Source organism: Notamacropus eugenii, chromosome 2 (assembly GCF_028372415.1).
Source record: "Notamacropus eugenii isolate mMacEug1 chromosome 2, mMacEug1.pri_v2, whole genome shotgun sequence".
Taxonomy (NCBI): Eukaryota; Metazoa; Chordata; class Mammalia; order Diprotodontia; family Macropodidae; genus Notamacropus; species Notamacropus eugenii.
The window spans coordinates 58,421,750-58,431,999 of NC_092873.1; the positions used below are offsets into that span (position 1 = coordinate 58,421,750).

The window sequence follows — 10,250 nt, forward strand, 5'->3', positions numbered from 1 at the left end:
GCAATTGAACTCGGCTCTTTCTGACTCCAAGGCAAGCTCTCTGCCCAGCACCGTCCTGCTGGACTTCTCATGCCCCTCTTTGGTTTCCCCAAGAAACCCTTATCCAAGAAGATGATGCCCTGTCTTTTCTTTAGACTCAATACAGTTTCATTTTTCCAATTTATTGTCTAGGCCTTTGAGGGGGGTGTCCCAAAATTCTATCAGCTCCTACCTCCCTCTGGCTCCATGGCATAGAGATCAGCCAAAGACTTCCGTGGTCACCAACCAAAGCTGTCACTAGGGTGAGGGGGATGATGCCCTTATCAAGGGCCCACAGAGTATGAAGAGTAGAGGGTACAGGGTCCTCCCTCCAAGTGTGGCAGTTCAGAGACCGCCATTTTTCTGTACCCTTTTGGTGATTGGAGGCAAGGGATGGTGAGCCCCAGTAGAGGGTAGAAATGTCTGGTAGACCTCTGAGAAGTCAGAGGGTGGGGCAGACTATTACCTTTCCTGGAGAGTCTAGTCCTGAAACTGGACAGTTCTCTCTCCCTGCTGCTGTCCCATCAATTCTTAGGCTTAAGAGTTGGGAGGGATCTCAGAGATGATCTAGTCCAATCCCCTCATTTTACAAAGGAGGAAATTGAGGTCCAGAGACATTAGATGATTTGGGTAGGTCTTTATGGGTCTGTCCTCTCTGGTTGCTTACCACCCACGCTGCCTAGGTTTCATCTGTCCTGGAGATTCAGAAGGTGGATGAAGAGAGTGGGTGGTCCCTGCACCTTCATCCCTGGCTCCAAAAGTACATAACCTCCTCAAGACTTAGCAGTTTACAATTCATCCTTTTCTTTCATCCCCTTCTTTCCCTTTGAATACGTTACACACACACAGCCTTGTTCACTGCGGGGCCCTAGTCGCCCTAAACAAACAAGGAGATAACAGGAATTTTCCTCCCCCCTCAAACTTTCTTTTTTTTAAGAAGACCAAGAAACTGAGGCCCAGGCAGGGGCAGGGAACAGCCCCACCTATGCAGTCAGGGAGGAAAGCCAGGGTAAAGTCCGGTCCTCCTGCTCACAGTCTATCAGATAGGCTTTGCCAGCCTTTGACTCTCAGTTATGGGGGGAACATGGGGGAGGATGGCCATCCGCTGGAGGCCATGGTCTGGCTGAGGGCTCCTGGAGGAGGCCCTATTTCTATGGGGGACCCAAGGACTCAGGCAGAAATGGGCATCTCATCACTACTGGTGGTGGAAAAGGGAAGAAACCTCTCAAAAAGCAGGGCCCAAAGACCCCTTGGGCTTTGTCTAGAATAGCAAGTGCCCTTCTGGGGGATGGGAGAAGGTGCTGTTGAGAAGCCAATTTTGACTTGATTTCCAGAAAAACTTCCTGCTCCTTAGGGCTGTCCTGAATTGTAAGGTACTATCCCAAGAGATGGTTATACCCAAGACAAGGTCAAGGAAACGCCTTTGAGCAGAGTCTGGGGATCCTTTGTCAGGTATATGGAAGGACCACAGGACAACCAGAAGAGACCTCAGACACCATTTTACAGATGGGGAAACTGAGACCAAGAGACATCTGAGGATCCTAGATCTAGAGCTGGGAGGGGTCTTAGAAACCATCTGGGCCTACCCCCTCATTTTCCAAATGAGGAAGAAGAGGCTCGCTGACTCACCAAGCCCCCACAGGTACTAAGTATTGGAGTCCAGATTTGAATCCAAGCCCTCACACTCTAATTGCTCCTGTTCAGACTGGGCCTGCAGAGCCCTCCTGCTCTGGGATGATAACATTCTGGGTCTGGGGACTCTGGGAGCTGAATTCAGAACTGTGATGACTCCCTGGGCTGGATCACAAGATGCTGGGGTTGTCTGTCCCTGCTGCTCCCAGAACCTTGGGAGCAGGCTTCTCTGGGCTCAGACTGGCCAGAACCTCTAGGATGCTTCTTCCCTTCAGCCCCAGGGGCCAAGGCCTTTCAGTCACAGGCATCCACCAGTCCACCACTGGCCATTGGGTATCCTGCAGGTGCTGCCCAGCAAACACCAGTAGGCTCTGAGGTTTCTTTGGTAGTGGGGAAGGAAATAGCCTGAGATCAGAGAAAGTCAAGGGTTCCAGAGGCATCCATCCCCTCCCTGCCACCTCAGGTGGTACCCAGCAGCTGGCAAGGCTCTAGCTGGCAAGGCCTAAATCCTGGGCACCCCTTCACCAGCCAGGCAACCTGACTCCAGCTTGGAAGCTGCAGGATGGCCAAGCTGGGGGTGGGGAGAAGAAAGGCAAGGCTCAGGCCCAAGCTTAGACACCTGGGAACAAAGAGGGGAGCAGGCCTGGCCCCAAGGAGATTCAAAGGCAGAGCAGCCTCTCTGATTGGTGGCTGCCCCTGGTGGGGGCCCCCTCTAGGCTCACATCTGTCCCAGCCCCTCCCTCCCTTCCCTTCCCCTGTAACCAGAGCCCAAGGCCCCTCAGGACCCTCCTCCTTCCCCTGCCATCTGGGGTGGGGGAGGGGCTTCCCCTTCCTTTCCCCAGGGTGAAGGGGGGGGAGGTGGGGAGCCAGGGCTACAGAATGGAGTTCCTGTTCAGACAGAGCCACCCTCTTCTCCTACCCAGATACCAGCAACCTGTGGACTGAAATTTCACCTCCTGCAGCAGCCTTGCTCCTGCCTTCCTCCCCACAACTGTCACAGTCAAACAGACCCCAGCTGCACCCTTGGGTCCCTGGGGCTGGGGTGGGGAGAAGCTGTGCTCTACACATAGGGAGGAGGAAGAGGAGGGAGAGGAGGAAGAAAAAAGGAAAGGCTGTGGATGAGTGGACCACCAGGCCCCTCAAACAATGGGGAGTATTTACATGGACCCCTGAGACTTAAGGAGGTTCAGGCCTACACTCCTGCCCAGAAGTCTGGGGGACTTGGGAATACTGTAGGACTGAGGAAGTTAATTAGTCCATCCCCCTGCCTTGAGGTAGAGCACCCCTAAACCGTCCCTATGCTGGGGGATGAGAACTCATCTTATTCTCAGATCTGTCCAGGTTTCCCGGGTGGCCCAGAGCTTAAAGGGAGCCGAGGCAGGCTCAGCTGCATTCCTGGCAGATGAGGGGGATCCCCAGGAGGCCTGCTCCACTTTGGGGCCAACTGTCTGAAGGCCCAAGGCAGCATCTTCCCCCTGAATTTCCCTGACATCCGGGAGGGACTTTGCCCCTATCTGTGGCCAGCCAAGCTATGGGCTGACCAGGCCAGGGAGGGACTGAGGAGGAAGGGAGGGTGGGCCAGATGTGGGTCTAAAGGCAGCCACCAATCAGAGCATCTGCTTTGCTTTTGAATCTCCTCTGGGCCAGGACTGTTGACCTCTTTGTTTCCAGGGGCCTAAGGCGCGACCCCAGGCTTTCTCTTTTTCTTTTTCTTCCTCTTCCATTTTGGCTCCCACCCCAACTCAGAGATTAAGAGCTCACCCCAACCTGGTCTACTGAAGGCCAGACAAGCAAGACCATTTGCCCAAGGACACAGCTAACAAGTGTCTCTCCATTCCAGGTCCAGCCAGTTTCCCACTCTGACCACCCTCCCTCTCAGAGAGGTTTAAGGAACTTACTGGCAAGCAGTGAAACCAGGATGTGAACTCAAGTCCTCCCAGACACCATGTTAGCCCAAAAACACACCCACTGCACCCACCTTAGGGATCCCAAGGGATCCTCCCTAAGGAGGTGGGGAGCCCACCTCCACCATTCATAAGCTAGCCAGCCCGGGTCGTTCAGGCCTCAGTTTGCCTTCCCTGAGGGACCATGAGCTGCCTTCTTTCCCTTCTCCCTCTTCAGTCCTCCGTGGGGTCATGGATATTCTTGGAAGAAGGCTGGGTTCTCAGCAAGTCTCTTCTGGGCTGTAAAACGAGGGACTGGCTCTGCTGCCCTGGGAGGTCCCTTCTGACTAAACCTCAGATCGCTTTCTCTCCCCTTCTTCCCCTTCCTTGATCCAAACAGAAGCTTCTTGAGGGTAGAGACTGTTCCATATTGTTTCTTATTCTCAGCACCTAACATCGAGCCTGGTACAGTCAGAACTCAACATTTGCTCATTATGTTGAAATGAATTTTTCTTTCTCCCTGTCTTTCTCCACACTGGCGTCCCACAAGAAAGGGGAATTACCTGAAAGGAAGAGAAGGAAGGATGAAGGAGAGAGGGAAGAGAGGGACTCCTCGGTCATCTCGGTCATCTCACTTTTCTGGAGGGCTCCCGTGTGTCCCTAGATTGTTGGACAATACCCTCAGGGACGGGAGTTGGGAGAGGGGAAGACTGGAGGGTCCCAGGAGAGAAAGGGAGACCTCCAATCCTTTGGAAGCTTGGACAGCTAGGACCCGGCTGTGGTGGAGCCACAGAACCAGGGTCCAAACCCTGCCTCTGACAGTAAAGAGCCCAGTGACCTTGGGCAAGTCACTTCCCCCACCATTTCCTCTTGTAAAATGAAGGCTTTGGACTAGAGTCTCTGAGGTTCCTTCTGGGGCTAAGTCTATGATTCTGTAATACTATGGACCTCAGTTTCCTTTTCTGTAGAAGTGGGGTAGCCTAGCTGACTCTGAGGTCCCCTGTGACTCTCTGGAGGAGCTCTGGGAGTCCTGGGAGGCAGCTGGGGAGTGGGGCTGAAAGAAGCCCTTTGGTTCAGTCCTCCAGACAGGGGCTCATGAGAGACACCAGGGACCAGGAAGACACTGGGAGGGGGAGAGAACTGGGATCTCTTCTCCCAGGTTTGCCTGACTTCCTTGGGTCCTGCCGTCTCCCACCTCATCCGACACAGACACGTGGCAGATGACAACATGGGGTGGGGGCTCCCCAAGAGAGGGGAGAGTCCCCCTCCCCATTTTGCCGCAGGGGCCGGGGTGGGGGCGGGCTGGACTACTGTCTGTGGAAGGAGATGGCAGGAGGGAGGCAGAGGGATGAGCCGCCAGAGGATGGAAAGATTGGAGATTCCTCGGTGCTGAAGCACCCCCTGCTGGCCATTTCTGGGCTGTGTTTGAGCCTTTGGTTTGGAGTGGAAGGAGGGAGGAGACACAGAGACAGACAGACTGTGAGACACAGAGACAGACAGACGGTGAAACACAGAGACAGAGAGATAGAGACAGCAACACAGAGTAACATAAAGACACACAGAGACATAGATATGGAGAGAGTGACACAGAGAGACAGAGATAGAGAGAGAAAGACAGAGAGACAAAAACAGAGACAGACAGAAACAGAGACAGAAACATAGAGAAATGAAAAGACAAAGACAGAGAGATAAAGAGTGATGGACACAGAGACAGTAAGACACAGAAAGCAACAAGACACACAGAGAGACAGAGACAGAAGCAGAGGTAGACATGGAAACCTAGGTGAATAAGTCTGAGTCCGGGGTGGAGACAGGGAGGTTGAAGGGGCTCAGGTGGAGGAAAGGCAGACAAGCCCCTTCCCTGCTTGCCAGTTCAAGATCAGGGGCTGTTTTTGATTCTCTTTAATGAAAAAGAGGAGCGAATGAATGAATGAATGAACGAATGAATGAAATTAAAGCAGAGCTCACCTTTCCCTCCTCCCCATCATCTGCAGCTCACCAGGTGTTCTGGGTGGCCCAGGATGGAGAGGCTGATCTGAAGGGGGTGTCTCTTTCCTGCCTGGAGGCATTGGCCCCTTCAGGAATGGTTTGGCCCCTCCCTGCTGGAGGCCTCTGTGTGTGTGTGTTTGGGCAGGGGGAGACACCTTGGCCTTGGACCCGGAGGAGTCAGTCTGTGTGTGACCACCTTTGCGGGTCTGCCTCTCTATATGTCACTGTCCCTTCCATGCATTTGCATATGTGAGAGACAGACAGAGGCAGAGAAAGTGGAGAGAGAGACAGAGACAGAGACAGGGAGGGAAGGAGAGGGAGGGAGAGGGAGAGAGAGGGAGAAGGATGAATGAGAAAGGGAGGAAGAGAGAAAAAGAAAAAGAAGAGGATGGAAGGAGACTGAGGAGGAGGAAGAGGGAGAGATGGGGAGGGACAAAGATACTGAGTCTTGTCCTATGTGTGTTTTTGGCCCATTCCTCTCCATTTGTTTTTCCGTTTATCCAGGGAATAGAGGCAATTTCCTGGAAGGGGGTGGGGGGAATCATCCATGACCTGGGAAGTCAATCCTAAGAATTGCCTGGAGCTTGGTTAAGAGACTTGTCCAGGGTCACACAGCTGATCAGACTGGAAACTCAGTTTCTTCCACTGTCTCACAACACATACAAACAGATTTGTGTTTGTTCTCTCTCTCTCTCTCTCTCTCTCTCTCTCTCTCTCTCTCTCTCTCTCTCTCTCTCTCTCTCTCACACACACACACACACACACACACACACACACACACACACATGCGCGCGCGTGTGCGCGCGCACAGGTTTGGTCCAAGGCTCCCTCCAACCAAAGCTCTCTACCCTAGAGGCTGGGATGTATCCCAGGCAGGGCTTGGCTTAGGTCCCTTGACTCCAAGGTCTTCTCACTCCAATGTCCTCCTTCCAGCTCCACTGCACTGGTAAAAGTTTAACAACTGGCTCTCTAGGAAAAAAAAAAGTACACAGGACACACCTATATTGAATCTGCATTTTAACGTTTGCCCCATCATCTTCCCAAATCTAGACAATCAACAAAACCACCAACCAAGCCCTGGTCTGTAGCATCTGCCACTTTCTGAGGTGTCCGTGATTATATTGAACGTTTAAGCATCAGCTTGCAGAGCAAAGTGAGCTCCACCACTAAGCAGGGAGTCTACACCTCTCTGTCCTCCTAGAGAATAAAGGGAGGGAATTTGATTACCTATGGAAACTAATATTTATCTATTTAGTTGAAGGGATGAATGGAAAGAGATGTGTGTGAGAGAGACAGAGCCATGGAGAGGAAAGAGAGTAGGGGGAAAGAGACAAAGAAAGGAGGGGAAGAGAGAGAGAAGAGGGAGTAAGGGGAAAGAGGATGGGAAGGGAGGGGAGAGGAGGGAAAGAGAGGAAAAGAGAGGGGAGGAGAAGGAAGGGGAGAGGGATAGAAGGGGAGGAGAGGGGAAAGGAGGGGAGGGGACTGGATGGGAGAGGAGAGCAGGTGAGTGGAAAAGAAGGGAGGGGAAAGGGGAGGGGAGGGGAGGGGAGGGGAGGAGAATGAAGTGGGTAAGAGAGACTTCGGTGTGGATACACACCAGCACAGAGAGAGAGAGACAGAGAGACAGAGAGAGACAGAGACAGAGAGAGAGACAGAGAGAGAGAGATACTGATACGTAGTTGGCCCTTTGAAGGAACACTCTGGTCGGGAGAACGGGGTAGTGGGTTCTGGAAAGAGTGGCCTCTCTCCCTGGCCCCCCCCACTTGGACCTGAGGACAGGGGAGAAGCCACCCAGGGAAGGCTGTGTCCCCATTAGTCAAGTCCACCCCCAGCCACCTCCCAGTTGAGCCCCAGGGCCAGTCCTAGCTTTGGGGAGGGGATGCAGGAAGGCTCAGCTTGGAATGGCCCTGCAGCTATGAGCTGTCTCCCTCGGGTCAGTAGAGGTAAAGGGGAGAAAACTTGTTTCCCTTGAAGTTTGGGAAAGAGTGGTCTTATTGCAACATGAACCTAGGTCCCAAGAAGCCCTCATTTTGCGGAAAGCCGGAGACCCAGAGGCCCCTAGATGGAGAGCTGGAAAAGACTTTAGACATTATCTACTTTGACCCCTGTAGTTTATAGATGGGGAAACTGAGACCCCGAGACATGCCATGACTTATCTAAGATCACACAGCTCCAGCCTGTGCTTCACTGTCGACTGTGGCCTCTCCACGCTGTGTTTTCTCTTCCTTTCTGGACTAGAAGGGGAGGGGAACTATCTTTTGGGGGCACCCATCTCTAGGTTGGGGGCCAGGCAGTGGGCACAGATCAATGATTTCCTGGTCGACTGATTCTTAGCAATCACTCCCCCATCCCTCCCAGCATATCCCAGTTCATGGGAGAGGCTGGTCTCCCTAGTCCATCCATCTGTCCACCAATCAGCATTTATTAATCACCTACTGTGTGCCAGCTTTGCCCGCCCTCCAGGAGTTTCCAATCTATTTGAGGAGAATAGATTCTCCAGTGATGACAATACATTTCTATGGTGCTTTTAGGTTTACAAAGTATTTTTCCTCTCTTCAAGGGCACAACCTATTTTATTTTCTCTGTCCCCTTTGATTGAATCTAGTAAGCACTTCTTAAGCACCCACTGTGTGTTAGGAAATGCAGCTGCTAAGGAATGGGCCTTACAAGATGACTGGTCCAGGGAGAGCATGCTGAACCCGGGGGGCAGGAGGAATCGGACAGATTTCCCAGGAAGAGGCCACCTAAGCCAAGCCTATCTCCTCATTAATCTCTATCCAAAGCTCTCAATATCTGTCCCTGGCTTACTCCCAGAAGCCAAAAGGAATCGTTCCTGACTGACGTCCAGAATCTGGCCTTTTGTCCTTGGGATGTACTTTCTCTACTCCACAGCTCTCACCTTTTTTAGGCAACACCTCCTCCTTGAGGCCTTCCCAGATTTTCCCACCTTCCTTGAATCTTGGCCTGGCCTCTCTCCCTCCACAGAAGCATCAGAATTAAAACTAGAAAGGACCTTTAACATCATTCTGTGTAGGATGAAGCCCAGGCACAGAGAGTCTGAGTCAAGATCGTACAACTAGCACAGGGCAAAACAGAAACTTGAACACAGAACCTCTGACTCAATCCATGGTTCTTTGGACTGAATCACCATTGCCTGCTGCAGTGGGCAAAGTCCTTAAGGTTCGATTCAGAAGACATGGGATCAAAATCCAGCCCTGCCACTCATGAACTGTGCAAGTTCATTGCCCCATCACTGGTCTCAGTATCCCTATCTGTAAAAAAGAGTGGGGGTCAGACTGAATGGCCTCTGAGGTCCCTTCCAAGTCGACCTAAGATCCTTGCTCAGATCCTGGGTCTCTGACTCCCAGACTAGACTATAAGTTTCCAGGGTAGGAGCTGAATTTGGCCGGGTCTCACATTCCTCAAAGTGCCCAGGGCAGTCTGGCTCAATTGAATAGAACTGGGGAGAATTGAATTGAACCTAATGAGCAGAGCCAGGCCCAGGCCCTGGTAAGTGGAAAAAGTCTTGGGGTCACAGACTGAAGGGCTGGGAAGCAGCTCTAGTCTCAGACCCTCTCTTTTAACAGAGGAGGAATCTGGCTCAGAGAAGACCTCAGAGAGGGGAGGAGGGGCCTTATAGGTCATCTAGTCCAACCCCTCACTTTACCGAGAAGGTAACTGAGGCAGATAGGATTTAGGAAATTGTTCTCATTAATAAAGACAATTGCCACTTGCCTCCTTCTGACTCACCCAAGAAATGTTGCTGGTGGAGCCAGGTCCGGAGTGCTTCCTCCCTTTGTGCTGCACTCAGGCTGGGCTGGGAATGGGAACTAGGGGAAGGGGCACTTCGGAGTGATGGGACCCACCCCTTCTGCAGCTACACCATTCTCCTCACCTCCCCTCTTGGAATCCCCCCATTCTACAGATGAGGAAGGACCTACTGTCTGCATCTCGGATGTGGTATCCAGATCTGGAGTCCCCAACTCCAAGCCTAGCTGTCCTTCTGGGCACCAGGAGGGGCAGCTTGAGGGCCTGAATTGAAGGGTGGAACCCTGAGCCATCCCCCACCCCCAGCCTGGCCCTGCCCCTGAGGAGGCCTGGCTGACAGATGCTGGGCCTTTTCTGCCAGGGCCAGGAGCTGGGCTAGCCAATGAACCGTGGGCTAAGCCAGCCAGGAAGACCTACTTCCCAGCCCCAGCCTCTCACCAGCTGTGGGTTCTCACAAGCTGAAGTAAGTAGGAGCAGTGTGGGACAGTGAGCAGAGCCCTGGAGTCAGAGACCTGCTTCAGTTGCCTGGGCTGCCCCTCTCTGTGGTAAAATAAAGGGGCTGGACTCAATGATCCCTGGGGTCCAGCTCCAGGCCTGGCAGCCAACTCTCATGGCCCCAGCAAGTAAAGGAACATGAAACTCTGTGAGAGCTTCCTTATCTATAAAATGGGTGTAGGAATGACTACTTAAGTCTTGACTATCTTTGGAGGAAGAAGAAATGTTCATTAGTTCAAAGGGCAGGACCACTGAGTGCCTGGAGACAGAAGAGGACTTGGATTTAGAGAATGAGTGCTCACTCTCACTCACTGTGTCACCCTGGGCAAGTCACTTCCCTAACCGCCCAACTTGTCCAAGGTTCCCTCCCCAGTCCCCCTAACTTATTCAGGGTTCCCCCGGTCTCAACCCTCTTTGGGCCTGCGGGGCTGCAGACAGAACAGGTTCTGAGTCCATAGGCTTGTA

General features: G+C 52.6%; 1 long non-coding RNA gene across 1 annotated transcript; it reads right to left on the reverse strand.

Moving 5' to 3' along the window:
* Positions 1 to 640: 640 nt before the first annotated feature.
* LOC140525271 (uncharacterized) lies at positions 641 to 9,549 on the reverse strand. Its single transcript, XR_011973990.1, has 3 exons — positions 9,464 to 9,549; positions 6,371 to 6,491; positions 641 to 4,096 (listed from the first exon to the last, which is right to left on the reverse strand). It is a non-coding gene; the product is annotated as an uncharacterized lncRNA (long non-coding RNA).
* Positions 9,550 to 10,250: the final 701 nt, after the last annotated feature.